Source organism: Galeopterus variegatus, unplaced genomic scaffold (assembly GCF_000696425.1).
Source record: "Galeopterus variegatus unplaced genomic scaffold, G_variegatus-3.0.2 Scaffold283, whole genome shotgun sequence".
Lineage (NCBI taxonomy): Eukaryota > Metazoa > Chordata > Mammalia > Dermoptera > Cynocephalidae > Galeopterus > Galeopterus variegatus.
Window position 1 is genome coordinate 763,530 of NW_007726394.1, and position 10,823 is coordinate 774,352.

Sequence of the window (10,823 nt, forward strand, 5' to 3'; positions counted from 1 at the left end):
GCAAATTCACCCAAGGACTGAAACAGAAGAATGTCAACTAACTACACAAAAGGGGGGAAAATGCATGGACGTTCAAACTCCTTGTCTGAGCTATGTTTGCATGAGGGTAGAGAGGGTGATCAAGGCTCCTTTAAAACTATCCTGGGAAGATGCAGAGTCTCCCACCCTGAATTAGTCAGGATTCCAAGAAATGAAGTTATCTTTTACCTAAAGGAACAAAAGCTCAAAAAGAATACAAAGAATCAAAGAGCTCCAGGCCCTGTAAATGTTTCCCTGGGGTCCCAACAGTTCCCTGAATGCAATCAGCATTCAATAGTGGGATATAATTCCTGACCAACAACATTGCCAACTAAGTGTAACCAAATAAAATATCGAAAGAAATTTAGGACATGTTCAGAGGCAAAATGAATTTTAAGACATATTACTGGAGAATACTTTTATTTATTGGGACCTGCCTAAACTGATGGCTTTTCTGGAACCTTGGTTTCCAGACCTGAAGAGAGAGAACAATTTGATATCACCATATTTCCTTTAAATAGCAGACATTCCTCTGAGGCCGGACTGAAACTGAGATGTAAGGATCTTAGGTAGGTAAAATAGGCTCTATTAGCTAACATGTGAAGCAAATTCACCCAAGGACTGAAACAGAAGAATGTCAACTAACTACACAAAAGGGGGGAAAAATGCATGGACGTTCAAACTCCTTGTCTGAGCTATGTTTGCTTGAGGGTAGAGAGGGTGATCAAGGCTCCTGTAAAACTATCCTGGGAAGATGCAGAGTCTCCCACCCTGAATTAGTCAGGATTCTCCAGAGAAACAGAATCAATAAAATTTATATAGATATATAGAAATTGATTTATTATGAGGGGTTGGCTCACGTGATTACGGAGGCCGAGAAATCCCACAATCTGCTATCTGCAAGCTGGAGGCCCAGGAAAGAGAGTGGTGTAGTTTCAGTTAAAGTCCAAAGGCTTGAGAACCAGAGAAGCCAATGGTGAAGTCCTTACCTGAGTCTGAAGGCCTGAGAATCAGGAGTGCTGATGTCCAAGAGCAACAGATGGATGGCCCAGCTGAAGCAGAGAGAGCAAATTTGCCCTTCATCTGCTCTTTGGTTCTGTTTGGGTCATGTATGGATTGGATAATGCTCACCCACATGGGTGAGGGCCATCTTCTTTATTCGGTCTACTGATTCAAATGTTTATCTTGCCCAGAAATACATTTACAGACATACCCGGATATAAGGTTTCCCAGCTATCTGGGCACCCCTTAGCCTAGTCATGTTGACACATAAAATTAACCATCATGTGTTCCATCTCTGTTTTTATTTTTATTTTTATTTTTTTTGTCCTTTTTGAGATGGGGCCGCACCGCGCTCAGCCAGTGAGCGCTGTGAGCGCACCAGTCATCCCTATATAGGATCCGAACCCACGGCGGGAGCGCTGCTGTGCTCCCAGTGCCGCACTCTCCCGAGTGCACCATGGGCTCGGCCTCCATCTCTGTTTTTAGTCTTAGCTGTAAGAGAGGACAGAGGTGTCATGATTTGGGTGAAGACTGATAAATGCTTTAATTAGGATAAGGGTGATAAGCCCACTTTGAATTGGACAATAAAGTGGACGTTGAGTTGAGACTTTCACTAGCCTATACAGTACTTTTGTGCAAATAGGAAAAGACACACAGCTGGTACCAGGAAATTTGATTTTGGCAAGCTGTGCAAGTATACGAGATGGCCCCTTTCACTAGCCTATACAGTACTTTTGTGCAAATAGGAAAAGACACACAGCTGGTACCAGGACATTTGATTTTGGCAAGCTGTGCAAGTATACAAGATGGCCTTGCTCAGAATACATGGTATGGAGTAAATTTAGACTACATGGGCTCAGTGCTGAGACCACAATTAAAATCAAGGAAACAGACACATATCTTCTTGTCTGTCTAGTTACCTATTCTCAGTGGGAAGGATAGAAAAGGCTCACAGCTGTAAAGCTAACAGTTTATATTTGACTTGAGAATGTAGCTTTTTATGTTGATTCTAACAAATCTGTGGTCTGTTTGTTCCCAGTAAATTACTTTAACTCATCCACACATGCATGAATGCATCTTTCTCTAGCTAGGCTCTAAAAGAAGCCTATGTGTTCATTCTTCCCTCCTCTGATCCCTGCCCTCATCCTCACCACACACAGACACCTGATCACTCCTGCATCCCCGTTTTTCCCTTTCCTGCTCTGTTTCCCACCTCTGTTAGCTGATAACTACCTCTGGAACTCTTGGTTTAAGGTCCTGTTGACTCTCTGTGGCTTCTTGGCCTTGGCTTCTGGTCCCTTTCTTCACTGGGCTCTGTTGCTGGCCTACCTTAAACTCCTGCTCTAGCTCTGGTCCCACAGTGACCGTCCTTCCTATTTTTATTCTACTCAGACTGACAATAGCTGAGTTTATATTCCCTTAATATCCAGCTTTGATAAAGGATGTAGTCCTAGCCCTGGCATGTACAAAGTAGACACATAATATGTATTTGCTGAAATACTGAAAGATAGATTAGGTAATTGAATATTGCCACTGGTCATTTCTGGACTACTGGTTGGTCTCACAGACTTCTAGATTTATCTCATTTATTTGGCCTCAATTAGGGTTTTGTTAATCAATCTATCTCAAAACCATATTAGCTGCATGGTCAAGTCTACGATGAGGATAATTTATCCATTGGTGAATGAGAACTGACTGAATTAGTTAAAGATGGCTGGAGCAAATTAGCTGCAAAAAAGAAGAGCTTTAGTCATTTGGGGTTAGTTTGTCATCTCTTGAACAATTCACTGATCTCCTAGGCCAAGACCTTATCAGCACCGATGTGATTAAGCACCAAATAGCAACCATTCACGAGCAGGCAACATGCGACATGTGCCATAATAGAGAAATCTCACAGCTGAAAGATGTCTTATTTTTCCTATTTTACAAATAAGAAACTGAGGCAAAGAAGTGAAGTGACTTGTCCAATGTAGCTAGGCTAGCAGATAGATGCTGGAGCCTAAATTCAAACTCAGGTCTGGATAATTCAAAGACTATATTGTTTCCCCCCCATATTTCCACTTAGCTTTCCTACTATGATCCAGGCACAGGACAGGGGCCCAGAATTCAAAACAAACAAACAAAAATTAGATCTCTAAGTCCCAAGGAACTCACAGCCCAGTAGGAAAGAAGACTACATTTAAACTAGGCATATGGAGACCATCATATTAAGTGAAGTTAGCCAGGCACAGAAAGACAAATCCCATATGATCTCACTCATATGTGGAATCTAAAAATAAAAAAAAGCAGTTCTCATGGAAGTAGAGAGTAGAATAATGGCCACCAGATGCCAGGCGGGGAGGTGGGAACAGGCGGGGAGGTGGGAACAGGCGGTGGGGTGGGAGTGGGGGAGTTGTGGATTAATGGGTATAAAGCTATGCTATGTACCCTAAAGCGAATCAATGTACAGTATATGCATGTATTGAAACAACACACTGTACTCCACACATGTGCACATAAAGGTTAAAAAATAAATAAATGAAGTAGGCACATGGCCAGAAAGAGGCAGATGAGCCATGAGGTATGAGGTGGTCCACTGTGGAGAAGAAACACAAGGATGGTTATTGCACACACACAGCCCACCAGCTCCTTAGAAACGCCTATGAGGGTTGAGGTTTATGCTACCCATCTTTTTCTGGCCTCATCCTGGTTTTCCTTTCTTTCTGCTCTGCCAGCCAAAGCTCAGGATCTCCTTCAGGACAGCTACCTGAGGCCACAACATCCCCTGCTGGCTGATTTCCAGTTACTCCTTTCCTTGGCTCTCTGCTCCCTCCTGCCCAACCACAGGGGTGGGTGAGATTTGTTTTACTCCCTCTGAATCTTGACTTCCTGTGAGCCTCCTTGATCCTTAAATAACACAGACAGCTGCAGAAACTCCACAAATCATCCCTCATACCTGAGCTTCACCAGAGTCAGCATGGATCGTAAAGTCTCAGATTGCAGATCAGTTGACTGTTTTTCTTTCTGTGTAAGGGCTACACCACCAGAGCCATTTTATGCTCCTGGGTGACTTGCAATAGCCCCAGTTGCACCATCAACAAGGGTGCTCACGTCCTGCGTGAGGGTCTGCAAGTCAACAGGAAACTTTGATTACCATGCAGGGAACTAGGTGGGCGGGAGCCTATTTGAAAGAAGTTAGCCAGGTCCTTCCCCTCAGAGGTTGGAGGGAGGACAATCAATCAGAACAGAACTACGTTAGAGTGGTTACACGTCAGAGGGGTTGCCTGTTGGGGTGGTGGAAGTGAGTGGATGATGATAATTGCTGCTTGAACACTTACCATGTACCAGACCCTGCATTATCTCCAACCCTCATCATAACACTTTAGGTGTTTTGTCCCCATTTTATAGATTAAAATACTGAGTCTGAGAGATTAATGAGCCTGAGGTATGCAGTTTATATGAGACAAAGCCAGTTTTCAAATCTAGGCCCACCAGGATCCTGTTGGTATTGGACCCACTGCATCATGCTGCAGAAGACAAGGCAGAGGGCTGGGCCTGCGTGTCTAGGTGGGATTTGAGAAGGGAGGTAGGAGGGGACAGCAGGCAGCTGGAACGTGCAGCTGTGCACAGGAGACCATCCTTTAGGACAAGGGGTGTAAGCTGCGGTGGGAGAGAGGCAGGGGTTGCAGCTGAGCCTGTGCCCTGCCCAGCGGCACTTCTCCTCTTGCACAGAGGACTGGAGGACACGCAGGCCTGAGTTCTCTGATGAGCTCAATGCCTGGCTACACAGAGCTCACGCGAAGTCCCAGGAAAGATGAACTGCCTTGCACCCAGCGGCAGAGCAATGAGTAAAATGCAGCTTTCATTTCCATCCGCTGGAATGCAGACCTAATCAAACGCCCACAACAGTTTTAAAGAGAATGTTAGTTACAATCCTGAGCTAATTAAAACTTTCCATAAAATGACTCTTAAAATTTAAGTGGCCTTGAATGCTAACAGCCCAGGCTTGTCTCTAACTGCAGAATTATTATTAACACATTAGCACAGCAATACCAGCCATTGAATTTGCTGGGCAATTTCGAAATAATGATGTTTTGAGTGTTTCCAGCTGAAATGGTGTGTCCCTTTCAATTCTGGCCCAGCAGGCCATCCTCCTCCTCCCTTCACTTCTTCCCCATATTAATGTCCTCCCTCTGAAGCCAATTGGTGTTTCTTGAAGCTCTGCAGATAGGCTCCTGGTTTTATCTCTGCCACGATGCCCACCTGCTTAGTGTGGACATTTTATACAATCTTCCCTTGAAAGCAGAGACCTTGTTCAAGCAGGATACAATGTCATGTATGGTGAGGGTGTGGAATGGGCAGAGCTCATTCCTGGTGCTGTCTCCTACTGGCTCTGAGATGTCAGAACAAAGTATAAGGACATTATTGCCACTTATGACAATAATTTTTAACATTTGTTGAGTACTTACAATGTGCCAAGGACAATTTACATACGTCACCTAAGTTCCCCCAAAGCCCTTATTTGTATGTATTCTGCTTACCAAACAGCTATGAAGCACTCACTGCACCACTCTGTATGTGTCAGGTGCAGTTTTATGTATGTTAATAACTTAATCCTTATTACAATCTTAACAAAGTTGGTACAATTATCATTCCCATTTTACAGATGAGTGAACTCAGAGTGAGATAGATTAAGTAACTAGAGATTAAGCAAAGTTACTGTGATATTGTGAAAATATATTTGGTCTTTATCATGTCTCCTGGCACACAAGTCCTAAACTTCTTTGAATCAAGTGCTGTCTTTTTGTATGCTAATGAGCTGACAGCTGGCAGCTACTAAGTAGCTTCAGGATGGGGGCTGGTCATCCGAAACATCAAGGCAAGACTTTCAGTCCCACCCACTAATCTCCAGGGAGGGGAGAGAGGCTGAAGGATAATTACCAGTGGCCAAGGAATGATTTAATGACTCATGCCTATGTAAAGAAGCTTCCATAAAAACTCAAGAGGCCTGGGTCTGGAGAGCTTCTGGATAGCCGCATGCATGGAGGTCCTGGAGGGTGGTGCCCCAGAGAGGGCATGGAAACTCTGTGTCGCTTCTCCCACACCTCACCCCATGCATCTCTTCATCTCTATCCTTTGTAATAAATGGGTAAACATAAGTAAGTGCTTCCCTGCATTCTGTGATCCACTCAGCAAATCCATCAAACCTGAGGAAGGGAGCTGGGGGACCTTAATTTATAGGCAGTCCGTCGGAAGCATAGTGAAACAACCCGGGGCTTATGTCTGGCATCTGAAGTGGGGGCGGTGGGGAGAAGCAGTCTTGTGGGATTGAGCCCCACTGTGGGATCTGATGCTATACCTATCTCTAGGAAGAGTGTTAGAATTAAATTAATGGACGCCCAACTGGTGTCCCCTGTGGAACTGCTTGCTTGCTGGTGGGGAGCAATCGCACATATTTGGTCACAGAAGTTGGTCTTCTGTGATTGTGATTGTTGCTGAGTGATAGTAGAGGAATCACACTTTGCAGTTTGTGTGTTTTCCTCCAAACAGTTATGTAGCTGAAAAAGCAGAGGAGTTCAGGATTCAAAGCCACAGAGTCAGACTCCAGAATCCAGACTCAACCAGTCTTCCACATCTAGCAGGCTTCATAATCACCTGGAGGGCTCATTAAAACACACATTGCTGGGCCCTAACAACCCCCACCCCACCCGGTTCTGATTATGAGGTTGGGCCTGAGAATATGCGCTTCTAAAAAGCTCCCAGGTGATGATGATGCTGCTGGTTTGAGCAGTTCTAGATTGTGTTGCCAGTGTTCCAATGACATCCTTTACTGCAGATAAAACTGAATTTCAGGTTAACTAAATTCCTGAGGTTACACAGCTAGGAAGTAGCTGAACTGCACTTTGAAAGTAGCCTGATCTGACATACATGAAACATGCAGACTCGGTTTCCCGATCTTTATAATGGGGACATTACTATTAGCTAACTTACAAACTTAATGCTAACTGAAGTAATGAACATTACAGACTATCGCATATGGTAGATACTCATTGACTGTTTGCTTTCCCTGTATCCTGAAAAACCGCATATGCAGTGTGTGCTAGATAAATGTAAGCTGGGTTACGCTGAATCCATCCAATCCTCTGAAACAGACTTCTGTTGTTGCTGTCCAGATGCTCCTGGCCTCTCCCTTCCCTTTGGCACCCAAATGTCAATGATCTGAAAAGGCCTTTGCCCTCTGAAGTCTGAGTTCCCAGGGCTGTCACATTCTGTAACCCCTAAAGGACACCATTGAAATTTTACTCCACGTAAATAGTACCTCATGGAGTTAGCAGCTTTGCTGCTCCAGCTCTTTTAGTTTTTATGTTTGTTTGTCTTTTTTTCTTTGAGGTTCAGAGTGAGAATAAATCGAGTTTTCTCATTACTTCCAATTTTTGGCCTGCCTCTTGATGCAGCTCTACATACAGATAAGTTAAACTTTTAGATTATTACACTTAAGAGTTTAGCTCCCCATTGTCTCAGCCTTGATAATTTTGCATAACCAAAATATTTTTATATCCCTCCCCACTCCTCCATAATACAAACCAACCAACCAACCAAACAACAACAAAAAAACAGCAACAAAAAACCTCTGCTTTCAAATTAGAGTCTAAGCATTCACATCAAGTGGGGAAAAAAAAGAAAAAAAAAGCTGGAAAACCCTTTAATTTAGCAATCTCACTTCCAGGAATTTAGCCTGAAGACTGATACCCAACAATATCAAAAACAGACAAATAAACACCCACATGAGCAACATTATTTATCGAGGCATTACACGTTATAGCAAAATACTGGAAATGAACTAAATACATATTTATAAAATACTGATGGTACATTCACACAGTGTGGTGATATGCACCTGTAGAAATCAATGAGGATGGTACAGTATTTATGAACTGATCTAAAGTGATTTCCTGGATTTGTGTCTTTAAGTGAAATGAAAGAAGGTACAAAACATTATATATAGTATTTTACCTTTTATGTAAAAAACCCAAAAAACACAAAAACTGCTTGATATTTACCCAAAGGAATTGAAAACATATCCCCACAAAAACCTGCAAATGGATATTTACAGCAACTTGATTTATGATTGCCAAAACTTGGAAGCAACCAAGATGTATTTCAGTAAGTGAATGGGTAAATAAACATGTTGCATCCAAACAATGGAATGTTATTCAATATTAAAAAGAAATGAGCCATCAGCCCACGAAAAGACATGGAGGGAACTAAAATGCATACTACTAAGTGAAAGAAACCCATCTGAAAAGGCTGCATACTGTATGACTCCAACTATATGACATTCTGGAAAAGACAAAACTATGGAGACAGTGGAAAGACCAGTGGTTGCCAGGGGTTTAGGTGGAGCATGGAGGATTTTAGAGCAGTGAAACTACTGTGCATGATACTGTGTTAGTAGATACACTTGTCCAAACCCATATGCCTTAGCCTGTTTTCTGCTGTTATAACAGAATATCACAAACTGGGTAATTTATAAACAATAGAACTTTCTTTGGCTCACAACTGGAGGCTGGGAAGTTCAAGAGCATTGTGTTGCCATCTGGTGAGGATCATTCAATGGTAAAAGGGTCGAAGGTGGAAGCAAGGTCATGAGACAGAGCAAGGCAACAGGGGCCAGATTTGCTTTATAACAACCCACTCTTAAGATAACTAACCCACTTCTGTGATAATGACATTAATCCATTCATGAGGGCTTTCCCCTCATAACATATCACCTCTCATTAGGTACCATTTCCTAACACTGTTGTGCTGGGGACAACTTTCCAATACATGAACTTTTGGGGACACACTCAAACCATAGCAGTAAGGGATGTTCAACACCAAGAGTGAACCCTAATGTACATTATGGACTTTGGGGGATTATGATGTGTCAGTGTGGGTTCATCAGTTTTAACAAATGAACCACTCTGGTGGGGATGTTGATAATGGAGAAGGCTATGAATGTGTGGGGGCATATGAAAAATCTCTGTATCTTCCCCTCAATTTTGCTTTGAGAAAAAAAAAACTAAAACTGCTGTAAATAAATAAATACCTAAAAAAAACCGGGAGATAAGAAAATGTGCGTGTGTGTGTGTGTGTGTGTGTGTGTTATTTTTGCAAAAGAAAAAAAAAACACAAGAAGGATAAACCAAGAACTAATTAAATTAGGTACCTAATTAATAACCTAGAGCAACGGGTAGAGGGAGCAGGAGCTAGGGAAGGAAGTGAAACCTCTCTGAGTGTATCTTTTATATAGTTTTGCTTGATTCCATGTTAATGTTTGTTTCACATGTTTCAAACAATTAAAATAGAGCGCGTTGGTGGTATAGTGGTGAGCATAGCTGCCTTCCAAACAATTAAAATAAATGAACAAAGATGGGGGAAAGCTAAGATTAAATTTAAAGACAGACAAAAGATCTGATCTTAATATTAAATAGATGTCAATACCACACAAAAGAAAAACAGGATTTGTTCAAGTAACTTAAGAATATATTAATCTAGATATGCTTGTTGAGATTTACTTTAATGACTAAAAGAACAACAAAGAAATCTTGAGCCTTATTTAGATTTGTTGCTGGTAGTGCTGTTGGTGTAGCAACTCTGAAACTACTAATATGTGCATTGTAGATCTGAGCAATGAGTAACTATACTGATGTTGGGAACTATGGCTGTTTGTAGAATATTGGTTATCACTATAGGAGAAGGGAGATAAAAATGCAGAATTCAGGAAGAAGAGGAAGAATTCTGTGGTACTGGATTGGAATTAGAGATGTTAGAATGAACTCATAATTTAAAAATATGTTCTTTGTCCAAAGAAAGGGCATAAGAGCAATGACATCCCAGTAGCAATGAATACATTTAATGCCCAGATCTTGATTTCTAAATATCATTTTCCACTGAAAGGAACCTGAGCTCTTTGGAAAAATGGCAGATTCTAGGTCTTTAGCATAGAGAAAATGAAGCAAACCTATTCTTATGATATAAAATACGAATTTGCTCAAAGACTCAAGGAACTGTCAAAAGGATATAAGAACCAGCTTTAAGATGTTCTCACTGACCAAATTAGGAACAACTTAAGTATAAAAATGAAAAATAAAAGAAATGAATTTTGACACACAATAAAAAAGAACACATGAGTTTATGCCGATAATGTCTGTAGCTATAAGTGACAGGGACTTCAAATTCCTATAGTGTCTAGTATGTATACATACATGCATACATATATACATAAATACATACTTACTGGTATTAAAAAAATGTGTGGGGAGAGATATGAAGCTGTATTTTACAGAAGAATGCCAAGTGATAAATGTAAAAGAAATGATACAAGAAACACCTTTATTTTACATCTGGAGAATAATTAATTGAGACAGAAAACATCAATGGATATTCAAACTATAGAGGGAAAGAATATTAGGGAACAGTATATTTATATCTCAAACTCTCTCTCTACCAATTAGTTATTAATTACAAATTTGAAAAGATCCTTTATTATGTAAAAATCTGGTGAACACCACCTTAAACAAGAGATCAAATTTAATGTTACCAAAGGAGTTGACATCTTGTGTCCCCTGCAATGATTCCTTAAAAGGACACAACATAACCAACGTAGTATTCTTTCCTGAAATGTTTAACCTGAATTGAATCATTGCAAAACAGACAAATCTAAACTTACAGCCACTCTGAAAAAAAAAATGGTCTGAGTTCGTAAAAACTGTTTATGTCATAAAGTACACCCCACACTCAAAAAAGTTTGGACAACTATTCTAGATTAAAGAAAACTAAAG